Here is a 26320-nt window from a genome sequence, read left to right as displayed (position 1 = left end):
TACCACTCAGCCGAAAATGTGCTGCCCAATTTGAACACAAAATGTTGTTCATTATCTACACAGTGCTGTGGAACACATTGAAGCCAAGAAAGCCACTGTAGAAATATTTTCTTTAACATCTACCAGAGAAGTCAGATAGAACCGTTGGTTTAACTGATTTTGCTGTCAAACAACAGCATCTCCATCAGTGCAGTGTGCTCTCAGTACTCCATAGGGATTATTGGGCTAGTTCATACAGTTCACATGAACCAAATCTTCTGATTGACTGACTCATATTCCCAGAGGCAAGAGTGATACCAACTGAGCATGACCTGCCACACTGGTAAGAGAACAAGACTGAAGGCTACAAGTTGAATGTTATATTAATGAATATAGTCAAATACTGCCTTTGACAGTAAACTTGATTATTCAAACAGCATGCCAGAAGTTGATGTTTGTCAGGCCTACCACCTCAATCTCATGCACTGATTGAATAGGAACAGGGTTGAGGCATTCTCATGCCCTTTCATTCATTCATTCTTGAGAGTTTCTTTTAAAATAACTCCATGCCCCGCTTTACCCAATATCGCCTTGGTTATTAAAAATTCATCAATCTCTGATTTAAAGTAAATAGTGCTGAAACAATTAATGATTAGAATACTGAGAGAGCAGCAAGTACTTACAATCTCCTTTGAGAAGAAAAATAAAATACTGAAGTAAATTCAAGTGCAAAATTTTCTGCTTGTGCCTCTTATACCTTTTTCAGTTGCAGTTTAGCTTCTGCTCATCTGTGTTGCTGCATTCCTTCAGCTGTTGGCTTCATTACCGCACAAAAAGGTGATTATAAATGAGTGAAAGAGGCTAGGAGTAAATTGAGAGGTGATAGGGGTGCATGGAATTATAAGACCCATAGGTAAGGTAGATCCAAAGCCAGTGGAGGTGGTGGAATCGGAGACGGTCACTGTGTTTAAGAGACATTTAGACGGGCACTTGAGTAGATGAGGCATAGGGGGACACAGACCTGGGGCAGGCAAATGGGATGTGCAGATGGGCAAAAAGATTGGCAAGACATGGTAGGCTGAAGAGCTCACTATCTGTGCTGTATAACTCTGAGTAGAATCTTTATTGAAATAATTGGTATTTATGAGCTTTGGCAGCTCTCTTAATTCAAAAGCAAAAATATGCAGATGCTGGAAATCTGAAATAAAACACAAAATGTCGAAAATGCTCAGCAGGTCAGGCCGCATCTGTGGAGAGAGAAGCACAGATACTCCACTAAAGTTGCCTGAACTGATAAGACAGAGGGGCAGTCTGCATCCACTGGAAGGAACACTGTAAGGACTGCATCAGCCGTAACTCTGCTCTTGATGTGAGCGCCCTTGATTCCATCCACAGCAAGCTGTGCAGTCCAGCCTTGCCTCCATCCCTGACCAAAGGTAAGTTGAAATGACAAGATCATGTTAGTAGGGGGTATCCTTACTGAAGTACTAAAACTTGATAGTGAAGATCTTCAATCACAAAGGCAGATGTTGACTGAAATTTGCCTTTGGTGCACTGGCACAGACTTTGGCTATCTGAGGGAAGGAGTGATTGTAGGTCAAGACCTCAAACCCAGCACAAAGTTCATGGTCTGCCAGACAGTGATTTCCTGACTTCTGTTCACTTCTGAGATATGGACTACCTACAGCAGCACCTTGAATCACTGGAGAGGTACCACCAGCACTGTCTGTGTGACATCGTCCAAATTCATTGGCAACAATGTCTGTGTTCTCTGCCAAACAAACATTCACAGTATTGAGGCCCTAATTGTCTTCCGTCAGCTGCATCGGGCAAGCCACATTGTTCACATGCCTGACACCAAGTTCACCAAGCACATTGTGTTCTGAGCTCATCACAACAAGAGGTTGCCAGGTGGACGGAGGAAAAGATCTGAGGATGTTCTCAAAGCTGGGGAAAAATGGTACATCCTCATCAAGTTCTGGGAAAGCCTTCCCCTTGACCATTCAAAATGGAGGAGAAGCAGTGGGATGGCCACGTGAACCTCAAGTCCATGTGTCAGGAGCACACAAAAATCCAGTTTAAGCAGCATAAAGAAAGCGTCACCTTCCAAACTACCCATCTGCCTGCCCCATCAGGTGTCTCTTGTCCCACCCGTGGCAGAGGCTGCAGGTCCCACATTGGCCTCATCAACCAACTCAAAATGGACAGGAGTGGAGTGGAAGCAGGTCATTGTCAATCCTAATCGACTGGCTAGGGAAGAAGATTCTCTGTTTTATTTCTATCTTTTTAATTCTGATTTCCTACCTATTTCTCAAAATGTATTTGAACACTAAACAGTTGTCTGTGTTTCTTTCATGTACCTCTCATCCTTACCCTTCTGATGTTACCCCGAGGATATACCCAAGTTCTATATTCGCAAAATATATAAACATCACACTGATGTTTCTGAAACTGAATATGTCACGTCTGCCCACTCCCTTAACCTATCTCTTCCTGCAATTTTATGCTTCCTTGCAGTCTCCTAGGATTGTACATTAATATGTCTCGCTTTGTTTGTTCACTTGTCTCCATGCCTGTTGGGTTTATTTTTAAACTGTGTGGCAGCAAGACAGTGAACTGAGTGATCCAGAGTTAGAAGACCCATCGTTTTCAGGGATTGTGCCAAAGCTCAATTATTGGAATAGTATTGTAATGTGTTTAAATATATGTGTATTTCACATGGATACATTTTCATTTTATTTTTCATCTTTTTTATGAAAGTTGCACATGAATAAAGTTTGTTTTGATATATGAGTAGTCTGCCTTTTAAGCATAAGTGAGACGGGCGACATTTGCTGGTGTATATCAATTGAATACATTGAACACTCCCACCCCCCATTATGATTCTTCTAAAATCTTTTACTGACACCACTGATTTAGAGATTACTGACTGCAGCTACAAAATTGTGCTCATGTCTTCTTTTAGGGTGTGCCTATTTGAGAGCTGTGGTCATCTGATTGTAATATTGTTCGGGCACGCTGGTTCACTAATGAACGGTGTCAAAGAATAAATCTGCTGCAGTAACAGGCACCCATTAGGCAAGATACTGACAACTTGAATGTTGTGAATGTTTGGATTAGATTTGCTACCTTATTTGACAGACAACTGTAACTGCTGATCCCAGTTCTTATTTATAAACATTATGTGTTGTATCAAAGAAAAGTAGAAATATTCATCCAGTGTAAATGTAACTATGAGGGTTTTGGTGGTTAGTGTCTTCATCAGCTGGATCTTCTTAGTCAAATGGTGACCTCTCTGCATCTTCCCATGCCTTCCTGTGCCCTATCTGATTTGTCCTTTCCCAATTGGAGGGTGTCAGAATAACTTGTTGGATGGGATAGACAATGAAAAACAAGGAATATTAAACCTGGGCTTTTGTGTCCAGGAGCCAGACTGTTTATTGTCATCAAGGGAGATTCAATTCAAGGTTCAGGACTTTGCTGATGAGCCACCAGAAGGAAGTTGGCATCTTCCTCAGTGATGGGCTTGCTGAAGATCTGAACAATGAGTTGTATAAAATGGGTCAAATTGTCCAAGGAATTTCTGACTTTTGCCCTCTTGTCTTCTAAGTGTCCTTAACTCCCATGTATCTGGGCTATAGCACAAGAGTTATGAAATGTACTGAGAGCCAGATGCTACTACATGTGACTACTTGTTCTCCCGTTGGACTTGGCACTGAGTCCAGTAGCAGAACTTGGGCATGCTGAGTTCAGAGGCTGAATACATGTCCTATCTGGCTCACCAGCCATATTGAGCACTGTCTATTGGTTTGCATGGGGTTGGCAATCTAGATGGAGAAGGTGAGTGGAGATGGTGATTTTTTAAAAATTCAATCTTAATTTTTAAATTTACATCAGTTAAATGTTTAAAAACATTTATTTTTCAAATGAATTTTTTATTCTTTAAAAATTGTAAAAGCTTTTTAGCAGATAGCTGCTGAAAGGCCATCAGGGCTCTCCAGGGAAGGCCTTGGATCTGCTGCTTGAGGCTTGTCACCACTCACAGACCATACCACTTCAATTAGACCTGTGGAGTGGCAATAGCTTAGTGCAGCCATGGGGATGCGTGATGAGTCGTATTGAGTTATGGCACAGAAACGGGTGCTGCGGCCCAGCAAATCCACTCCATCAAGTAACCATGTTTGCACTCATCCTACCCCACCACCTCCCAATTCTACCGCTCATCTACACACTAGGGACAATTTACAGTGACCAATTAACCAATCAACTTGCAATCCTTCAAATGTGGGAAGACATTGGAGCACCCAAGGGAAACTTGGTGCTCAAGAGGTGCAGGCTGGAATGACAGTGACCTGATACAGCCAAAATAAAATTTTGTCATAGAAGTAATGATGAGAAACTTGGAAATGAATGTCATTTTGGCACCTAATGATCCATTGGGGAATAAGAAGTTAGCACCCAGTTTAATTATTTTACTTAATGCAGAGCTGAGCCTTGTGAATCAGGATGAGTTTTCTCAGTGCCCTAGCAAGCATTTCAGTGGCAAGTTATCTGGTTGTTATCCCACTGCCAGTTTATGAGCCAATGCAATGTGCAAATTGGCTGCTGCATCTCCTTCTAACTGACTGACTGCATTTTAAAAGTGAAGCATTTGGGATGTTCAGCTGTGTATTTTTTTTTCATTCTTTTGTGTCAACCACATTGTGAGTTGGCAGTTTCATGTAGGCAAAGAGTGGGTGGCAGGTTTCATTCCCTGAAGGACATTACTGAACTATTTTTGTTGTTATTGCAATAAGAGAACTAGTCAGAAATCATTAGATTTATTGAATTCAGTGTCATGGTACTTGGGTTGCAGGGTGAGGGCTACAAGGGCCAGGCCACTGTATGTGAGGCTTATTAAAAAATATTCTTTACCCTCCTGTGGACGTGTTTCCTGAATCCTTTCGCGCTGCACACATTCCCCTTTCAAGAAGACGGACAGTGCCCTTACCCCAGTGTATTTGAATGTAGATGCTGCAAGTCTGAAATAGAAACATGCTGGAAATACTCAGTGGAACACGTGTGGACAGAGAAACAAGGCTTATACCGTCCTAAAATTCTGCTAGACCCAGGACATAATTTTTCCCTCTGATATGATTTATTCTTTTCCCTATTCAATCCTGACACCGTCATGGGAGAGAACTTGCCACAAACAACATTTTCCTCAGTGGTCTCGTGGATTAGGTGAGAAGTTTTGCTTGAGGTGGACTGTAACTGCAAATCAAAAATAATGCCGATCTATGTTCAATCTGCAGGGGTGAATCTGAACTTCCTGTTACCTTCCACTTTAATTCTCCATCCCACCCGTCCCACTCCCACTATGTTAGTGGCTTCCTGTACTGTTAAATGAGGTCCAACGCAAGTTTGAGGGACATCACCTCATCTTCTGTATGGGGCATGATGCTGCCTTCCGTAGTCATGAGAAAATTGTACAATTTGACGTAACTTGTTTTCTCGGTATCATCAGTTGATCGTCTGTGATATTGGCTCGGCTTGTTTATTTTGTTTTCCTTTTTATTTCTCTCTGGAAGTGACTGACGTACCCAGCTTGACTTTCTGGGCACGTAAAAATGCAGAGCAGGAAGGCAACTCCTACATTCTTTTGTCTATGTTCTTAATCTCTAGCTGCTCCTATTCATTCATTGGCCAGATGACCTTGTTTACAGTTTATCCCTGTGGTCGCCCCAGTTTTACCCAATCAGAGACATCCCCTTCCCTCTCCCTGCAGTTTAACAAACTTCTTTTCTCTCCTTCCTAGTTCTGAAGTAGGGCCTTTGACCTGAAGTGCTAACCCTTGTTCTCTTCCCATGGATGCAGCACGATCTTCTGAGTATTTCCAGCATTTTCTCTTTTAATTACTACCACTAAATGTTACCACTGGCTAATTTGTAATATGAGAGTTAATACAAAGTGAGTGTAACACAAAAGGGCCTACATAAGTGCATGTAGCATAGCTGAGTAATATAAACAATGACTGTAGGCTTGCTTGTAACAATGAATTATTGAGAAAAAGATGTGCAAGTGATATGTTTTAGTGCAAATGACACATATAAAGCAAATGTACTTTCAAAGCACTCCTTAAATTTGAAGGTATCTCAATGTACTTTTTTGTTAAAGGAAGAAATAAAACACATCAGTTCACAATGTACTTCACTGTTTTTTGATGACTGTAAAACTTTTCTCTGGCAGACGTGACCTTACCCCCTCACCCTCACCCTCCCCCTACCCCTCCCCCTCCAGGAATTAGTTGCAGATTTTATTTTTCTCTTGCTTGTTTCCAGAAGAGTTGGCATTGGGGAAAGTTTGTCTTGTGCAAATCCCTTGGGCTATGGACTAATGATGCCGGTGCTCTCATTCTGTGGGCGGACACAGTATATTATCTCACTGAACAATGTACCCTAAGCAGAAATTGGCAGGCAGGTAGATTCAGTTCAGTTGAGTCCACCTCCTGGTGATAATTTCAGAGTTTCCACCAGCAGACTGCCAGTGGAGAACCAGAAAGATATATAGCCTGAAGGGAAGAGGTGTGCTGGGGGGAAACCAACCGAAGGGCAGCAGTAAAATCCAGAAGTGACCCACCGTTGTATAGTGCAGTGTGTAATTAGTAATATTACAGGTTTTACACCATCTACTTAACCTCGTATAAGGGAACACTGAGCAGTTAGACATTGGGTCTTTTCTGAAGGTGTCAAGCAAAACCAAATTATTCTTTATTTAAAGGTTGCTCTCCATCAAAACCAGGGTGGGATCCATGTGATCACATGTATGCAGCAGCTTTGGTGTGTACCCATTATTTCTGGGACTACTTGGGGGTGATCTCTAAACTCTCATAACTGAAAGAGTTATTCCTGATATCCTGTAGTGTTTTTTAACTGCATTTTTAACTTCTACATTGTTTTAAATTCCCTGATCATACTTTTGAGTTTTTGTAGCATAATAGATGGGCAGAATCAGAGAACGTTATATCTCGGGTCACCATTTGGGCCAGAATGTTTGTGTTACGTGTTTGAAACTCATATTAATCCTTCTTCATGCACCATAGAAAGCATCCTATCTGGATGTATCGTGGCTTGGTATGGCAACTGCTCTGCCCAGGACCGCAAGAAGCTGCAGAGAGTTGTGGACACAGCCCAGCGCATCACGGACACCAGTCTCCCCTCCTTGGACTCTGTCTTTACCTCTCGTTGTCCTGGTAAAGCAGCCAGAATAATCAAAGACCCCACCCACCCTGGACATTCTCTCTTCTCTCCTCTTCCATCAGGTAGATGATACAGGAACCTGAGGGCACGTACCACCGGCCTTAGGGACAGCTTCTACCCCCCCGTGATAAGACTATTGAACGGTTCCCTTATACAATGAGATGGACTATGACTTCACGATCTACCTTGTTATGACCTTGCACCTTATTGCACTGCACTTTCTCTGTAGCTGTGACACTTTACTCTGTACTGTTATTGTTTTTACCTGTACTACATCAATGCACTCTGTACTAACTCAATGTAACTGCACTGTGTAATGAATTGACCTGTACGATTGGTATGCAAGACAAGTTTTTCACTGTACCTCCGGTACAAGTGACAATAATAAACCAATACCAATACATGGACTTTAATTTTCTTTCTCTTTGTACTTGTCCCTTTCAGAAGTTATACCTGATCTCTTTCCACCATTCTTTCAGGCAGTGTGTTTATTGTGTTTTTTCATTGCACTGTCTCCTGTTCCTTTCCCAATTATCTTAAATTTGGTCTGGTGACAAGTGAACATTGTCATTTTTCCAAGATGGCCTGGAATTTGATCTAGAGGAGTCTAAGAGTCTGAGTATGGGAATATGATGCTGCGATTTTTTTTTCTGCTGAGTTGTTCTGCTGGAAATGGTTTTGTTTTGGGAGTGAAATGGATGGCATCTTTATAGGAATAATTAAGAAGGGCTAACTGAGACAGTGCCAGGGAACCAGTATGATGGCAAACATTAAACGTGCATCTTGGTGAGATTATCCTTGTGTCATGCTGTTAGGATCAACACCCTAACTTGAATAGTTGGCTTGGCATTTGTTGCTGAAGCCAAAAATCAAAACATTGGAGAACTATCATAAGAAGCAATAAAAGTTGCAATGAGAGGATATGAAAATGAAGGTTTGGGAAGGATCCCAAAGTCAGTTTATTTATCTTTGTGGGAAATGGTTGTTGGTGACAAGGCTAGCATTTATTGTGCACCCCTAATTACCCTTAAACTGAGTGGCTTGCTGGGCTATTTTGGGGGCATTTAAGACTCAACCACAATGGTGGATCTTGAGTCGTGTATAGGCCACACCAATGTCCTCCCTGAAGGACATTGATGAACCAGATGGGTTTTTATTCCAATCCAATAGTTTTGTGTTCATCGTTACTCAGATTAGCTGAAGTAGCACCTTGTGAATTAAGAGTGCTGTGAGAACATTGTGGGACTATTAGAAATTGATGTAGTTAGACTATGATATGCCTTTTTTTGTAAAAAGTTGTTCAACAAATTCTGTTTCCACGTGAACAAGGAAACTAAAAATCAGCCAAGAGTGAAACCTGGTGGTGTTGGTATAGTATGTGTTTTCTGTGGATTTCTAATATAGTCCATTTGCAGACACTGCACACAGTGATATGAGAGACTTGAACTTTCTGTAAATATTGTTGCTGCCCAGAGAACAGTTGTCACTTGACATAATCCTTTAAAGCAACGGCTATTATTCACAAGCAATATTGCATATACTACACTGCTTACCTCTTTTTTTTAAAAAAAAGCAAATTAACTGATTTACAAGTGTTGTACATTTTACAGCTTTGACTGAGTCAGTAGTTTGTACAATCTCATCATCTCAATTGTGCTGTGCCTTCTGTACTAAGTGTGTAATTTCTTCAGATGTTTGCAGATATTGGCTAATTCTGGACTGAATGATGAGGTCTCATTACGGCTGTTATTGACAATATTGCAGTTGATTCTTCTTGATCAGTTGTGGGATCTGCTTCAGCAACATCTTCAATCCCATGGTCCACATTGCTATATTCCGAGATATCGTGCATCAGGAGAAGGTCATTGATATGAACTTTGTGGCAACCATTGCAAATTTTCATTAGATAATTTCTAATCCCATATGCCTCCCTAATCACAGTTACGACCTGTCAGGAAATCCCAGTCCTTGAACACTGCTGTTCAGACAAAGACTCCTCATGTGGCTTTGGGCTGATGTGTACTGTTTCCATTTTCTTTCCACCATTTTGCATTTGGGTTGGATGAGGCCCAACCTTTAATATATCAGCCAGGGTGTGTCCTGTCCTGCAGTATGGCAGGGACGTTGCAAGTCACTGTTTCATAATCATTTTTGATTGCTTCTCTGTAACCTTTTTCTTCAATGACTTCCTCACATCATACACCTTAGACTCCCCACCCCATGGACACTGGACGAGAAGGAAAAGTGAAATGGTGCTTTATTCCATAACTCTTAAATTATCCAAACTGGAAGGATATGAACTGTGGACTGTTGTCTGATAGAATCTCTTCAGACAAACTGTGCATGGCAAATTTGGACTCCTGCAGTGCATGATCTGACAGACCTTTGAATTAACTTTTAGCCAATTCAAAGGACTGTCGGTTAATGCCAAGATGTGGTCCACTCATTTTTCTTATTGATCAATACGAACCCTTTGGAATGGTCTTGCTGGCAACTTCCACACCTGAGGTGATGCTTTAGGAGGTTGTGTTCGACTTTTCTGGCATGCCGTATGTCAACATGCTGGGTCTTCTGTGTCTTTTATTAATGCTAGGCTAATTGACAAATTCTCTAGACATTACCTTAACATTTACCAAAAGTGCTGTGCCTTGAAATGCTTCCATTGTTTTCTACTGTCACGTCTTTTGGGATCAGTACCTCACTTCACTTTATGTAACCCTGGATGGTAAATAAATCATAGTGTCTTGTGATGAAATAGTTTTATCTCTCTAGACTGGTCTGTATCTAAATCTATCTATTTGAAAGACTGTTTGTTCATGCATCTGTTTCAAAGATGGGTAGTTCTAGCTATTCCCACTGCAATGACAGGGATAACATTTACGGCCTGCAGAACAGAAATCTTTTTCTTGTGGGGTCGGATCTTTGCTTTATTGGCTGCAACCCATTTTCATCTGCTTGCAGACCTAAATAATTTGCCTACCTCCTGGATGTTGGCACACTTGCTTTAAGTTTGACATTATGCTGGTGCAGTCTTCTAAACGCTTCCTCGAGCGTGTGATGGTTCTCCGCCCCTTTGACTGCTGCAATTAGAATATCATTCTGATTGCACAACGGTGCTGGATCATCAGTAGCATCGTATCCATTGTCGCTTCAATACTTCTGCTAATTTCACTCTGTACAGTGGTGTTTCATATTCAAGTACAACTCCTTGAGGATATTAATTGTCAAGAAGCGCGGGTTTTCCTCATCCTCATTAAACTTGAGCAAAGTCACTTCCTAAAAACTTGCACCCGCCAACTTGGCAAACAAGTCTTGTGATGGAGACAGAGAGCATTGCTTGTCATCCACTGCTTTATTAAAAGTATCTGAAAACTTTGCAGAACCAAATGGATTGGTCTGCCTTTAGGATCAGTATGATGGGTATTACCCTCCCACTTTGTGCCACTTTTCACCCAAGTTGACATCGCACCTTTTCTATCTTCATTTTCAGTGCACAGAGTGAGCTTAAGTTGGGGTTTACAATAGGTTGGTCTGCTGACCAGTTTAGAAGTTTCTGAGCTTTATGCCCCTCAATCTTCATGCATGAATTCTTCAGTGTGTCTTCATTTTCATGTGGATTCTTTTTCAATCCATCCTCAACTCTTTCAACCATTTTTTTTCCTTTAGCAAGATCAGTTTGCTGGCATTATCACTGGTATAATTGTGAGGTTTCGCTTCTGGTCATCATAAAGGGACACTCATTCCATTTGTCCTAATGTTTTCAGGGGTTCACCAGAATGTGTTCTATAATTTCAGAGTTGTTCTCTCCAATGGCACCTGAGTGAACTTCTGATTTTGAGTCTCCCTTCTCATGACCATAATTCGCAGTTCCATCAATATTCAAAATCTATGCCCTTAACTTTGAAATCATTTCTTTTGTCACTATCAGTCGACTAAGTGGTGTCAGCCTGTGTTCCTTGCATTGCTCATTCATCTCCATGTTGTGTCAACCTCTCCTGCAGTTTCCACTGCAATTATTTCCCTTGCATTGGGACTTTTGCATAGCTGCCTCTATTTTGGTTCTGTCTAGACTTGCATGCAAAAGCTTTCTGCCCTTGTTTGTAATAATTAAAATACTTTGCAGGTCTGAACTGATGGACTTGAGTTGAGTGTTTCCATGGCAACAGGATCAGAGTTTCTCACAAAGGTTATTTTTTTCTGGATTTCATACATACTGCATTTATACCGACATGCTGCATTGGTCAAAACATTTTTTTTGTCTATTTAAAGGCCATTTCCATGCCCTGTATGTCTGTTTGCCTGTTTAGTAATTTAGTTATATTTTGCATGTTTCATAATTCAGACTGGATATGTTCAACCACAAGTCCACATGCAAACCTATCCCTAAATGCCCCATAGCTGCAATGCCATGACCAGTTTTCAGAATAATTATGTAATCACTATACTTTATTTTTCCCCTGATTTTTGGGCCACTGAACTTGCAACTTTCTGTCATTGATGGAGGATTTTGACCCAAAATGTTGACAATTCCTACCTTCTGCCTCCCCCCCCGCACCCCCACCACAGATGCTGCTCAACCCACTGAGTTCCTCCAGAAGACTGATTATTGCTCCAGATTCCAGCATCTTTTATGCCTCTCTTGCAACTTTCCATGTTCTTTTTTGATGGCTCTGCATTGAAGTTGTTTTGCACCTTCTCTACTATAAAACCTCAATAATCTGGCACACGTAAAACTTTTTTGGTGCCAGACTGGCAGGATTTTTGAACTGTTGGATGTTATTCCTATTAATACACTTTTAATTCACTTTTTTTTTAGATGTTACACGGTATTATAATAAATTTTCTGGTGAGTTAAAAGGGAGTGTGTGAAATGGAACCCTGGTGAGTTTAAACAGAATGTGGCAAACATAAGCTTATTTCCTCTGGGTGGTCCAGGATTTCTCCCACATTCCAGAGGCACATGGATCAGTAAGTTAATCGGCTGTGCTCATTTCCACCCAGTGACAAAATGGTAGTGGTAGAATTGGATAGTTGGGAATATGGGGACAATAAAATGGAATTATTGTAGGATTAGTCTAAACGCGTGCTTGATGTCAGCATGGACTCAGTGGGCCGAAATGTCTTGTTGTTTATAGCCCATAGAATTCAGAGTCATTACAAGATGTGCCCTTTTTCCTCAAGATTCTTCATAGAATGCCTCTCTGTAACTTTCTGTAAATATTGTTGTAGACTAATTCGTCTTGGAAAATTCTTGGGTAATAGCTATAAAGCACCCATTATTGCTCACAAGCAATATTACTTGTCCCACTGAATCAAAAATGGCAGTGAAGGAGAAAATAGAACTTGGGATAAAAGAATCTCAAGCACCTGATTCTTTCACCACAGAGTATTAAAAGAAATAGCTGAGGATAATGCAGTTGTATTGGTAATAATTCTCCAAAACTTTGCAGATCAAGGATATGTTTTTACGTGGAAAAAGTACAAAAGCCATGAATATATGTGGGGGGAGAAAGAAACGAAGTAAGCACAGCATTCTCATTGAATGGTGAAGCACACTTGGGGCAACTCTTGTTCTTATGTTCATGTCAGTGTAACATATCTCGTACAGTTATTTGAAACCGCTGTAGATAATGACTGAACATTCCTTCATCAGATGATAAGAGAATCGACAGGAATGTAGTGGGACAAGTAAGTCTTGTATGATTTGTTAAAACTTTTTTGTGAAGTGCACAGCTTTGTTAGATGGGGGAGTCCCTATGTATGTTATCCATATAGATTTCTAAAAGTATATTTAATAAAGTTTCACTTAAGAGGCTATTAGTAAGATTGAAGTGATATTTCTATTCTCCTGGGCCTTTGTCAGACCTCATCTACATTGCAGGGAGCATAGTGCTGAAAATTTAGCATTTGCAATGCAGAAAGAGGCCATACATCCCAACTGCTAGTACTGGTAATTACTGTTGTCAGTGGATGTTGAGGAATGGAAGGTTTGTATCCATATTGCACCATTGTGATTCCCCAAAGTACTTTTCAGCTAAGTGCTTTTGACCTGTAATCACTGTTGTAATATAGGAAATGCAGCAGCCAATTTGTACGGAGTAAAGTCTTGACGAGAGCCATGTGATAATGGCCAGATAATCTCTTTTAATGATGTTGATTGAGGGATAACTCTTGGCTAGTGCTGCTACTTTTATCTCAGTCCAGATGAAGGGTCTTGACCTAAAACTTTGTCTGTCCATTTCCGTCTACAGATACTACCTGACCTGCTGAGTTCCACCAGCTTGTTTTTTTTTGCTCCAGATTCCAGTATCTGCAGTTCCCAGTGTATCCCCACTACTTTAATTCTATACTTCCACTTGAGAAACCAAATAAGCTCCATTCTTACAGAGTCTTGCAAGTAAGCATCAGGAAAGGGACACGCAACCTTTGGACCACAAGGCAAGACTTGTACCAACTTGGCCATGGCTGACAGCTGTATGATTGATCACATGGAGAACCTGGGCTGCCTACCCTGCTCTCTCAGCATCCTCACAGCTGAGAAGTTCTAATTTAAAAAAAGAGACAAATGTGTTGGTAAATATTTTTGTTGTTACTTTTTGCCAAAAGTCAGTTGGTGATGATGAATAGCAGTTTTATGAAATATGTACTGCAGCTTGGGTATGAGGGGGAAATAGTCCAAATTATTCTTTTGAGTAACATGCAGAATATTCTGAGGCTGGTAGTGTATGATTGTCTTTGAGTCACTTGCTTTAGATGAAGAGCAATGCAAACTTTTCATGGGTGTCCCTGGTATAAGACTGACAGCTGAGTCAATGATTTGGATATTTTCAGTACATGGTTGATAGCACTGTGCTACTGCTTCACACAATTTGTAAGAAAAATAGAGTCACACCATTCAATGGCACGTTTGATAATATAGATATATGAGCTTGGAAGTCTTTTCCACTTTTTTTCTCATTCAGCTCCATGAGACCTTAAGGAAAATAATGTTATAATGAAATCATGCACTACGAAATAGTAAATCGTCAGCTGTTATCTCATTCAATTTAGTTATTGCTGGAATCATGTTGGATTAAGTGAACTATTGCTGTCCCAATTACTGTTTGCTAAATGCCTCGCAGAAGTGGGAATGCAATGGATTGAGTTTCCTGCTATTATCTCTTCAGCAGTCACTCATTTGCTTTTTCAGTCAATTTCCATACACCTTGCTGCCTGAAATCATTTTGACAACTGAATTGGCTGCAGCACAAAGGCATCATTTGAACTGTACGATATTCTGGATCTATTCCATTTAGCGGAATGTGTGAAGGAGCATTCCTGCAGTATTGGGTTCATGCATTTATGACAAAGAAATTGGGATTCTTCTGACTAACAACTGTGTCTTGTCTGCAGATTTCATGTAGAATGTTTCCTCCACAAATCTTGCAGATTTGGAATAACTTTTATCCCTTTATCTGCATGTGAGCAGGGTGAAATTATAATTGCTTGTCACCTCCGTTTTTCCATTCTGGGGTGATGGGGGAAGGCTAAGTGAATGCTTTGAAATTTGTTGTGTGCCACTCAGAACAAGATATATCTGCTTAGAATTGCCAAGCATTATTGGATCAATTTATTGGAAAATGGTGCCATCATCTCCATACACAAGCCCTACGGTATATATTTGCAGATGGATCAGCTGTCAGTGAGAGCACAGCATTATTGGTCTTCCCCGATATTAGAAATGGTCCATGCCAAAAATTCCCTTTCTTTAGCAAGGATATACTTGCTGTGGAGAGAATGCACTGCAGATTTCACGAGACTGGTTCCTGGGATGGCTAGTCTGTAGAGAAGAGATTGAATTGGGTCGATCTAATTTCGACAGATAAGAATTGACATCATTGAAATATACAAAATTCTTCGAGGGCTAGATAGGAATGATAGGTTTTAGGGTAATAAAGGAATCAATGGATATGGAAATAGGGCAGGAAATTGGTGTTGATGGAGTGGGTTTGAGAATCTGGCATATTTCTGCTCCTATTTCTTTTTCTTATATTCCCTACTCTGATGGACTACATATTTACATTCCTGAATGGTTATATTTCTTACGTTCTCCTCTTTCCATCTGATTCCTAGATCATACAAAACTGTTCAAATACAAATAGCTGTGAAGAAGCATATTGTAGCTCTGTTGGAGAAAGTTGTTTTGATCAATTTTATCACAGGCTGCAGAGAGGACAAAGGTGAATATTGTGTCAGGGTCACAATCATAGACAGTCTTCTATGAATTTGGTTTGTATTTTTTAAGGTTGTGCAAGTATAAATAAATAGATTATAATAAAAATATACAAATATAAATAAAAAAGATTAAGAATATTCTTAAGCAGGAAATCAGGAGGATAAAGAGAGGGTATGAGATGGATCTGGCACGTAAGGTTAAGGAAAATCCCAAGAGGTTCTATAGCTACAGTATATAAAGAGTAAAAGTGGTTTGGAAAAGAGCAAGTCCCCTTGGAGATCAGTATTTACTGAGGAGAAAATCATGGTTGCTCAGGAGGTAAGGGAATCTAGTGGAGATGTTTTGGAGGAAACTCGTATTATCAGGGAGGAGGTGTTTGTAGCCTTACAGTACATTAAGGTGGATAAATCCCCAGTCCCTGACCAAGTGCATCCTCTGATTTTGTGGGAGGCCAGAGAAGAAATTGCAGAAGTCCTTGCGGAGATATTTGCTTCATTGTTAACCACTGGTGAAGTTCCCGAATGTGGCTAATGTTGTTCCATTGTTTGATAAGGGTAGCAAGGACAAGCCAGGGAACTATGGGCTGGTCAGCCTGATATCAGTAGTGGGGAAGTTACTGGAGGGAAGATCTACCAGCGTTTGGATCGACAGAGTTTGATTAGTAGGAGTCAGCATAGCTTTGTTCATGGAAAGTCGTGCTTGACGAACCTTTCTAGAGATTTTTGAAGAGGTAACAAAAAGGGTAGAAGAGGGTAGGGCAGTGGATGTTATCTATTTTGACTTCAGCAAGGCCTTCGACAAGGTAACGCATGGTAGGCTGGTCTGGAAGGTTAGGTCCCATGGAATCCAGGGAGAGCTAGTTTGGTGGCTTCAAAATTGGCTTGGAGGTAGGAAGCAGAGGGTGGTTGTTGAAGGTTGTTTCTCGGGATGGATGCCAGTAACTAGTGATGTGCCACAGGGGTTGGTGTTGGGCCCTTGTTATTCGTTATTTATATAAATGATTTGGATGCGAATGCACAAGGCTTGATCAGTAAGTTTCCAGATGACACGAAATTAGGTGGTGTTGTTGATATTAAAGAAAGTTATCGTAGACTACAGGGGGATCTTGATCAGTTTAGTATTGGTTTATTATTGTCACTTGTACCAAGGTACAGTGAAAAACTTGTCTTGCAAACTGATCGTACAGGTCAATTCATTACACAGTGCAGTTACATTGAGTTTCGTACAGAGTGCATTGATGTAGTACAGGTAAAAACAATAACAGTACAGAGTAAAGTGTCACAGCTACAGAGAAAGTGCAGTGCAATAAGGTGCAAGGTCACAACAAGGTAGATCGTGAGGTCATAGCCCATCTCATTGTATAAGGGAACTGTTCAATAGTCTTATCACAGTGGGGTAGAAGCTGTCCTTTAGTCTGGTGGTACGTGCCCTCAGGCTCCTGTATCATCTACCTGATGGAAGAGGAGAGAAGAGAAAATGTCCAGGGTGGGTGGGGTCTTTGATTATGCTGGCTGCTTCACCAAGACAACGAGAGGTAAAGACGGATTCCAAGGAGGGGAGGCTGGTGTCTGTGATGCGCTGGGCTGTGTCCACAACTCCCTGCAGTTTCTTGCGGTCCTGGGTAGAGCAGTTGCAGTACCGAGCCGTGATACATCCAGATAGGATGCTTTCTATGGTGCATCTGTAAAAGTTGGTGAGAGTCAAAGGGGACAATCCAAATTTCTTTAGCCTCCTGAGTAAGTAGAGGCACTGGTGAGCTTTCTTGGTCGTGGCATCTACGTGATTTGACCAGGACAGGCTGTTGGTGATGTTCGCTCCCAGGAACTTGAAGCTCTCAACCCTCTCAATCTCAGCACCATTGATGTAGACAGGTCTGAGGAGTGGCAAATGGATTTCAATACAGATAAGTGTGAAGTGATGCATTTTGAAAAGTCAAACCAAAGTAGGATTTGTACTATGAATGGTAGGGCACTTGGCAGTGTAATGGAACAGGGGGATGCAGGAGTACAAGTGCATAGTTCATTGAAAGCAGCGTCACAGGTAGACAAGAATGGTGAGGAAGGTGTTGAGTATGCTGGCCTTCAGTCAGGGCATTGAGTATGGGAGTTGGAATATTATGCTGCAGTTGTATAAGTCGTTGCTGAGGCTGCACTTGGAATACTGTGTACAGTTTTGGTCACCCTGTTATTGGAAAGACGTGGTTAAACTGGAAAGAGTGCAGAAGAGATTTATAAGGATGTTGCCAGGACTAGAAGGCCTGAGTTATAGGGAGACGTTGGCCAGGCTAGGTCTTTTATTCCTTGGAATGTAGGAGAATGAGGGGGGACGTTATAGAAATGCTTAAAATTATGAGAGCCATAGATAATGTGGGCAGTAACAGTCTTTTCCCCAGGGTAGTGGAGTCCAAAACTAGGGGGAATAGATTTGGGGTGAGAGGGAAAAGATTTAAAAGGGACCTGAGGGGCAACTTCATGCAAAGGGTGGTGAGTATATGGAACCAACTGCCAGAGGAAGTGGTTGAGGCAGGTACAATAGTATCGTTTAAGATGCACTTGGATAGGTACATGGAGGGGCGGGGCTTAGAGGGATATGGGCTGAATGCAGGAAATTGGGACTAGCTGGATGGGCACCATGTTTGGTATGGACTTGTTGGGCTGGTCTGTATCCATGCTGTATTGCTTTAAGGCTCAGTGTGGGAGGAACAGAGGGATCTTGGAGTCCACATCTATAGATCCCTCAAGGCTGCCGCGCAGGTTGATAGGGTTGTTAAGAAGGTGTATGGTGTGTTGGCCTTCTTTAGTCAGGGTATTGAGTTCAAGAGCTGTAGGATAATGTTGCAGCTCTATAGAACTCTGGTTAGATCACACTTGGAGTGTTGTGTTCAGTTCTGGTCGCCTCATTATAGGAAGGATGTGGAAGCTTTAGAGAGGGTGCAGAGGAGATTTACCAGGATGTTGCCTAGATTGGAGAGCATGTCTTATGAGGATAGGTTGAGCGAGCTAGGGCTTTTCTCTTTGGAGAGAAGGAGGATGAGAGGTGACTTGATAGAGGTGTACAAGATGATAAGAGGTATAGATTGAGTGGACAGTCAGTGACTTTTTCCTAGGGCGACAATGGCTAACATGAGGGGACATAATTTTAAGGTGATTGGAGGAAGATATAAGGGGGATGTTAGGGGTAAGTTTTTTTTACACAGAGAGTGGTGGGTGCGTGGAATGCACTGCTGGCAGAGGTTGTGGGGGCAGTTACATTAAGGACATTTAAGAGACCCTTAGATAGCCACACGAGTCATAGAGAAACGGAGGGCGATGTGGGAGGGAAGGGGTAGATCTTAGAGCAGGATAAAATGTCGGCACAACATGGTGGGCCGAAGGGCCTGTACTGTGCTGTAGTGTTCTATGTTCTATGACTCGAAGTGTGAAAGCTTGGCATGAGATATTTGAATCAAGAGTTCAGAGGAAAATGACCATAAGTATGGAACCCATTTAAAAACTTGAAGAAGAAGGTGGCTAGATAGTTTGTAGAAATGGGCATGATTTTGCAGAGATGAGTAGCAATTGTTTTGAGATGGAAGGAGTCAGTAACTGTGAATCAGAAATCTTTGACAATATCATGATATTGAAAGGGTAGTGGGTGGTCCGTTTGTTTAAAAAAAAAGTTGGCAGTTGATTTGTAGAAAAGGGATTGAGGGAGTCAGGTGTGTTGCATGGTTGAGACCAGTGGGAGATCAGTGATCATTTGAGATGGGACAGAAACCAGAGAGATGTGATGTTGGGTCTAGGGAGGTTGAGCTTGGAGGTTTGGAGAGTATGACATTGTGGAACGGGGAGAAGCAGCACAGACAGGTAAAAGCATGTTATTCTATTCAGAGACCAATTTAATGTTGGTCATAGCAGTTTTATAAAGTATGTGAATTTTACATTCAGTTTGCTCTTCTTCCTGAACACAGATGTTTGTTATTGAAAGTAAATATTCACTATCTTGGTGATTATGTTAATATTATTAGCATCCAGAGACTGTGTCTATTGATCTGGGAATGTATATTTAAATCCCAACATAGGAACCAGGTGATATAAATTTGAATAATTAAATAAATCTGGGGCTAATATTAGTGAATGTAATCCTTGAACTACTGTATTCTCATTTGCTATGTCCTTCAGGGAAGAAAATAGGAGAGGTATTGATCATGTAAATAGTAAGAAGCATTTTGACATGACAAAGATGTCTAAGACTAGAGGGCACAGCTTTAAAGTGAGGAGTAAGAGATTTAGAGTGGACCTGAGGAAGAATTTCCCATTTGGAGGTTGCAATGTGGAAGACATTGCTGGAAAGGTGGTGGAGATGGGTAATCTCGCAACATTTAAGAAGCACCTCGATGACACCTGAATCACTAAGGCATAGAAGGCTGCAAACTAAATGCTGGTAAATGAGATACAGTCCATCCTTGGGTAACGAAGGGGTTCCATTTTTACAGACAGCTGTAAGTCAGTTTTGTCCACCAGTTGGTATGTACACAAATTCACTCAATATGGTAACCATACCTCCACAGTATTATAATGAATGGCATCAAAAGCACCCAAGATTGATAAGAACAACTATTAAAAGTAGAGGCGGAGAGAGAGGAAACTAGTTCCTTTTAAGAAACGAATGTATGTATGTGGTCAGGCTTTTGAATTTAATATTATGGGAGCTTGTTTGTATGTTGGGGGGTGTCCCTTAAGTCAAACGTTCTTAACCCAGGACCTGTACATGCAGAATGGTTGTTAGAGATGTGGTGAGACTCCATGAAATTTTTTCTCCTTTACTGGTCTGGCCTTGGTGACCCTAGACTCACTGATATGGTTGACACTTAACTGCCCACTGAAACAACCTAGCAATCAAATGCAAAGAAAGGGAATAAATACTTGGGTAGCCCTCAATGTTCATAACCCATGACTGGTGACATACACTCACCAGCTTGCTCAAAGTGAGTGGGAGTGTCCAGATCAACACAAGGGCCATGCTCTACACTGTCTAGCATCAAATGGACACCCCACTGCAACTTGCGTGCTCCAAGTCTTCAGAATGTCTGGGGAGAGGAGGCAGATGGTCTTGGTGGTGGGGTTGTGTCTGACATCAATTTTTGTATCCAGATTGGGGAGGTGCAGTATTTTTTAAGAAGAGTTGGGGGAAGGTTGGGAAAAACCTAGTTGTAATAGAAGCCGCGATTGTTTGTATGAAGACCAGAGGATGTCTCTGCCCCCGTTCCCATAAAATGAAGCAAAATGCATATAGTTTGCCTTTGGCTGGACTGCCAGCTGCCTCCACAGTGGGTACTTTGCAAAGTTTTCATGATAATTGCAACTGGAATCGATGCATCTTGATCTGGACAAGAAAAGGACCTTCCAGCTGAATGCATGCACCCTCTGGCCACCCAGCAGTTGTACCTTCCAACGGTGATGGTGTACACATTGAAAATTTTGTTTCTCATTTCCGCTGCAACTGAATTCACCACCTCCTTGAAGCTTACTGGAAGTCCCAGGGGACTGTTTATTCTTGCAGGTGGTCACTGAACATTGTAGATGAACATATAACATGAATTTGCCCAAAGGCAAGTTTTTCTGGTTGCTTTTAGGCATTGATGTGTGCAGCTTTAGACTTGACTTTGCAATAAAGCCTCAAGCTAAACTTGTTGTGGTCAATTTTGTAGCTTGAAGGCTATTTAACACTGAGAAATATAGAAATAACTCCACTTAATAGTTCTAATACTTGCATAAAATAAATAATTGGTTGCCAATTCACAATGCAGCATAGTGGTAGAACTGATACAACCTGGGTTCAGTCCTGACCACTGGACCTGTCTGTCTGGTGTTTGCATGTTCTCCCTGTGACTGTGGGTTTCCTCCCATGTCCTAAAGACATGCAGGTTGGTAAGCTGTGGTAGAATCAGAGGAGTTGAGGAGAAGGTGGGGGTAATTTTTGTTTTGAATGATTGTTGATGGCCGATGTGGACTCAGTGGCCCAAGAGCCTGCTTCCATACTGTTTGAATTTGTGACTCTAAAACTGTTGTCCAGGGTGGTGCATTGAAATCCAATCATTCAAGATAAGAGCTGGGAACCGAATTTCTGACACCAGAGTATTTAACACAAAGCAAGTTAACTTAAAGTAGTTGAAACTGAAGTTCCAATCATTAAGCAACCAGCAATATGCTGGAGGAACTCAGTGGGTCAAGCAGCATCTGTGGGGGAAGAGGAATTGTTGATGTTTCAGGTCGAAACCCCGGTATAGTCCTGATTCATGGTGTTGAAACTTTGGGTTGAAACCCTGCATCAGGATTGCACCAGAGTTTTGACCCGTAGCATTGACAGTTCCTCTCCTTCCACAGATGCTGTTTGACCCACTGAGTTCCTCCAGCAGCTTGATTGTTGTTTCATGTTCCAGCATCTGGAGGCTTTTGTGTTTGCCACTTGTGTGGTGCTGAATGAACAGCTCCTCGTGAGCCCAGGACTGTTGACACCAGCACTGCTTCCTGATCCACATGCATCACACATTAGTTGAATGTCAGCTCTTCAGGATCATAATATTTCCTGCTGGAAGCTATTACTGGGAATCAGGAAAGGACATATTTCATGCAAACATAGCTCTTGTTTTACTGATTTTCAGAGTTTTAATTGTAGCAGTTCATTTTTGTATGACAGTTTTGTGTTTCTTTTTTCAAAACCATTATTACATCTGCAGACAAATTATTTGGCAGCATGTTGTGTTTGGATCAATAATGCACATTTAGGACTTAATCACTTGGGATTTGGATATTTTATCCAAACAATTGTTGCTAGATCACCAGTGGAAAAAATGTTTAAGAGTTTTTATAGAATGAAGAATTGTCATTGGATTTATCTTCAAGCAACCAAGTAAGCAATAATGCTCCATTTTGGCTAGCCAGTTAAATATCTGCCCTCGGTGAATGATGCCTTGAGATGGAAGAACAAATAATACCATTTCATTTTCTTAAGATGAGGCAGCCACCACCATCTTCAGATACTTAATGATAAGATAACCTGGTCCATTATATAAGTCCTGACGGTCTATTAATGTTGAAGTTACTTGGTACAGGCTGAATGGAACTTTACATTCTGAGCAGCTCCTGTTAATGAATTTTGAACTTTTCATGATAGAACAGTTGAAAATCAAATTGGGAGTAAGCATCATGAGCACATAATTACACACCTCTGATGTAGGCAGGGAGCGAAACAATAGGGCAAGACTGATCTAGAAGCAGATTGAAACAATAACATAAAATCTGTAGCTTGTATTATTTTTATTCTGGAACACAATTGAACCAAATGTAATTGGAACAAAAAAATGACAATGTAATTGGAGCAGAAATCCAAAACACAGCAGGAAAATGTGTGTTTTGAGCGATAGTGATTGGCAGAGGTCAAGGAAAGAGAGGGCACTGCAAGTTTCTGTTGATTTCATGGAAATGGAAGGTGAGGTTCTAAGAGGTGCAATTAAAATTAGATGGAATTAACTTGGCTCAAATAGAAGATCGATTTTCCAGATTGGGAGATCATAATTTTGATTGATAAAGAGTTCAGATGCAAGGAATAACCAGTACAATTGTTGGCAAACCATAAGACAAATGATGTGCATATATTTTACTGGAGGTAAAAAGAATGAAAATAAACTTGTTTTGATTGAAGTCTCAAACAACTCACAAAAGCAGGAAAATTGAAGCCTCTCATTTGTTCTTTGGATTTTGTTAGTCTGCCACAGAGTTTATTTGAAGAATTTGAGCCTTCCCCAGATTGGAACCGAAATGGAAACTTGCATTAGACCCAAACCTACTACTTCCTTTGATCCCAGAGCAGACTAGAATTTTGGGGGACTGGAAGGGTTGTGAGTGGTGCCATGGACATTAAATTATCATCATGTACAAACGCAGCATCTTGTAGTGATCTTTCGCAGGGCTACTTAAAATATTATTGTTTCTATGGTGTCTTTCATTGGAATCAGTATTTTAAAAAAATTCAGACCGAACAGATGTTGACTACAGCAAAATTTTAGGCAATCCAGGGAAAAGCTTGCCAGCACTAAAGCAAGACAAACAAAAATCTATTAATTCTAATAGAGTGCTTTGAGGAAACCCAGAACAAAATAAAATATGATGTGGCCTGACCTTTCCATCAGATAACAATTTGATCATAGTGAAAGATCTGTGCTTCAGATCACTGTACTATTCCATTTGAAGTAAGGATGGGGGCAGAATGCAGGGTGGTGGTTGGTGCTTATTAATGGTAAACTAAGTCCTTAGTATCATGCCCAGTGGCACTGCAGTCTATTTAGTACATTTTTTAGTTCTATGCCCCATTCCAACATGTTGAAATGATCCTGACAAATAATAATGAGAACTCTTAAGGGAAAGGAGAAAGGATCATCTGATGCATGTTGAATTGTTCATCATCTTAATGTAGCATTGCAAGTTATGATAACTATATGTTAAATTATTACTGAGGCAAAAGATTTCTCTACTATTCTGCTGCATGAAGTAGGCATTGATTTTTGTTTTGATCTGTATCTTTAACTCACCTATTCATCTCAATTTGTCTTAATGCTACCTCTTTTGTGAGGATGGAACAAAAGTGACATCCGCAGTAAAATGGTACTCCCTCTAGCTTGATATAGCATGAGTGTGTGCCTGAGATGAGTGATGTGTGACTCTTAATGCAATGATGACTTCAAGGAAAAATTGTTATGGTAACACAAATTAAAGCTGCTACACTCTATGAACATGTATGTCACTTGATACTATTGCACAGTTCTTATTTCCTGACAACATTGCAATTTAGGACAAAAGCTTGAATTTAGATAGCACTCATGTTCTTGTGGCATTAGCAGTTATTCATAGTCACTGAACTCCTTGGGAACATAGTCAATGTACTAGGTATTTATAGCAGTGAATCATAATTGGCAGAAAGATAAATGACAAAATAATCTGCCTTAATGATATTAATTGAGGGAACAATGATTTGGAATTGAGGGTGATATCACTGGAATATTCACTCTACCCGAGGTGATGTTCTAGAACTCTGTAGAACTGCTCTGGAGTGTCCAAATTGATCATCTCTCCAAATGAGATGAGCCCATAACCTGCTAACTTCATTTGGATAAGGGGCTACTGCTGTTAAATTGTACCTATGACATTCAAAATATCAGCAAGAATATTGTTGTCATTCCCAAACAAAAGACACATGGAGTAAACAAATTGTATCTTTTAAACCAGCTTTCTTTACTCCAGGACTTCTTATTGACATGCTGAGCTATTTACATGCTCTTGTTCTTCAGATCAGATTTTTAAGGAATAATAAGTCAAATTATTATTACTTTAAATCATTTTGTACTATTGTTGCATTGCGAATTCACAACTTCTTGGTTGAAGCAAGTTTCTGTTTTTAGCTAGCAAGAAGGGTAGTATATTTACAATCTTTCTGCAGAAAGTTGTGTAGCTTGGAATTTTATAAGAATGATAACAATTTGCATTTATGTAATGCCTCTAACAGAATTAAATATTTTGAGGTGACCAGGGTCAGGAAAGTGCATTCATAGAATGGAAAATTCTATGATCATCAGCAAAACAAAAACTTGCACAGGAGATGGTATGTGGACAAAAAAAAACTAATAACTTGGTTATTATTCTAGATCCTGTTGTGGCCTCCTTATTTTCCTACTCATCTATGGGTATCATCAGCAAATTTAGCCATGTTTGGTGCCTTCATCTAAGTTATTTGTATAAATTATAGAAAGTTGAGGCCCCAGCACCAATCTGTGTAATACACTGCTGATTCTATCTTCCAACCAGATAAAAGACCCATTTATATCTACTCCTTGTTTCCTGTTTGCCAGACAATCTTTAGTCCAGACCAGCATGCAACCTCCTACATCATGAAATTTTATTTTCTGCAGTAACCTCTGATACTGCACCTTATACCTCTGGAAATCCAAGTAAAGTACATCCACTGGGTCCCATTTGTCATATCACTTCTCAGAAGAGCTCCAATAAATTGGCCAAAGGTGATTTCTATTTCACAGAATTATGTTTACTGTTCCTGATTGCCTTGAATTTTTCTAAGTGCTCTGCTGTAATGCATTTAATAATAGCTTCTAACATTTCCTCTGATAGATGATAAGCTGACTGTAGCTTCCCCCCCCACCCCCCACCTGCTTTTTGAATAAAAAAGTTATGTTTGCAATTTTCCTGTGTAATGAAATCTTACCTGAATCTAAGCAATTTTGGAAAATTTAAAACTTCTGCATTAGCTATCTTACTAACATGGAGAATTATTAGCCTGGAGCTCCAAAAAATGTGTTCAGTACCATTTCTGTGATGTTTGTTATTTTCCTGAATTCCTAGAATGTGGAATATTTTAGTTATGCTGAAGAGTCTTGTCTTTAAACTTGGAACAGATCACGGAATGGATGGAGTACTGTGTTGGAGCAGTGTCTAATTTCGTCCTGGGTATACGACTTGAATCATATCATGAAGGTGGCTCAGTCTCTGTGACAGAAACACAGGACTTAATTTAAGAGAAGCTGTTTAGCTAGTTAAAACATAATTAGACGTGTTAACAAACACTTTTGCTCTGAGTCCAGAAGAGAGTTGCCAGACCACCCTTACCAAATCTTTGTGATCTGCACATTAGTGGAGATGCTTTATGTCCAACCTATTCTAGAAGTCAACTCACTCTGGTAACTGGTGGAGTTCCACCAGGAAAACTGATCTGGTAAGTTGGCCAAGGATGGTGAAAATCAAAAGAAAACTGCAGATGCTGGAAGTCTAAAATAGCAGAAAATGTTGGAAATACTTAACAAGTATTTCCTACATCTGTGGGAAGTGAAAGAGAGCTAATG

The 26320-nt window shown here is 40.6% G+C and overlaps 1 protein-coding gene across 4 annotated transcripts in view; it reads left to right on the top strand.

Annotated features, from left to right (window-relative positions):
- tsnare1 (T-SNARE Domain Containing 1) overlaps positions 1–26320 on the top strand; it is a 650834-nt gene that overhangs the window by 34398 nt on the left and 590116 nt on the right. The window contains exon 1 of one of the 4 annotated variants that reach the window (XM_052023539.1): positions 13674–13790. The exons of the other annotated variants lie outside the window; for them this stretch is intronic. The gene's annotated coding sequence lies outside the window, so the exon portion shown is untranslated. Of the gene's footprint in view, positions 1–13673; positions 13791–26320 lie in introns of those variants that run through there. 4 annotated transcript variants of the gene reach the window in all.

The sequence above is a fragment of the Pristis pectinata genome, chromosome 9 (genome assembly GCF_009764475.1).
Source record: "Pristis pectinata isolate sPriPec2 chromosome 9, sPriPec2.1.pri, whole genome shotgun sequence".
In the NCBI taxonomy this organism is placed as follows: domain Eukaryota; kingdom Metazoa; phylum Chordata; class Chondrichthyes; order Rhinopristiformes; family Pristidae; genus Pristis; species Pristis pectinata.
Note: the sequence above shows the minus strand (reverse complement) of the source record. Positions and strands in the feature narration are given on the sequence as shown.